Below are 667 nucleotides of genomic sequence, written 5' to 3' on the forward strand. Positions count from 1 at the left end.
ACTATCTCAAGATTTATATAATACAAAAATATTAAATGGCAAATGTTTCTATAATTCAGAATATTTCATTCGATATTATCATGAGTTACCTGCTATTAAGGTTTAGGACAAGTAGACACAGACTGTACTATACTGTATGTGAATCATTCATACAGTGTTGTAAATGTGTTTCAATACCAGGTATTTTGTTTTACTGTGACACTGCTCAAACCTTGCATAGCAGCTTTTAATGTCACTCTATTAGCACCACGATGTTCCTTTCCTCCTGCAGCCTCACCCTCCTCCGCCTGTGGTGTAGCTGTATCCGCTCTGAACCAAGTTGTAGCCGTATCTCTCCCCTAGGCTCACTGCTTCCTTTGGGTCATAGCAACGCAGCAGTCGTCGCAACCTGGGTAAACTGTAGACGGACAGTTTTACAACGGACAAGCAGACAGGAAGTGAGGTGGTTGCATGCAGACCACAGAATGTACAGACTGCATTAACCCTCCTGTTGTCCTCGGGTCAAAATGACCCGCCACTGTGTTAAAAACCAAAAAAAAATCCCCTAAACGATATTTTTTTAACTTGAAATTTTATGACTTTGCCTAATTTGGCACCAACAGTGGAAAAAGTGAAATGTTTCTTTTATTCACATTTCCATGTAAGCTGTACAAAAAAAGGTACAAAG

The sequence above is a fragment of the Seriola lalandi genome, unplaced genomic scaffold (assembly GCF_002814215.2).
Source record: "Seriola lalandi dorsalis isolate HSWRI2012SDOR001 ecotype SW California unplaced genomic scaffold, Sedor1 jcf7180002054695, whole genome shotgun sequence".
Lineage (NCBI taxonomy): Eukaryota > Metazoa > Chordata > Actinopteri > Carangiformes > Carangidae > Seriola > Seriola lalandi.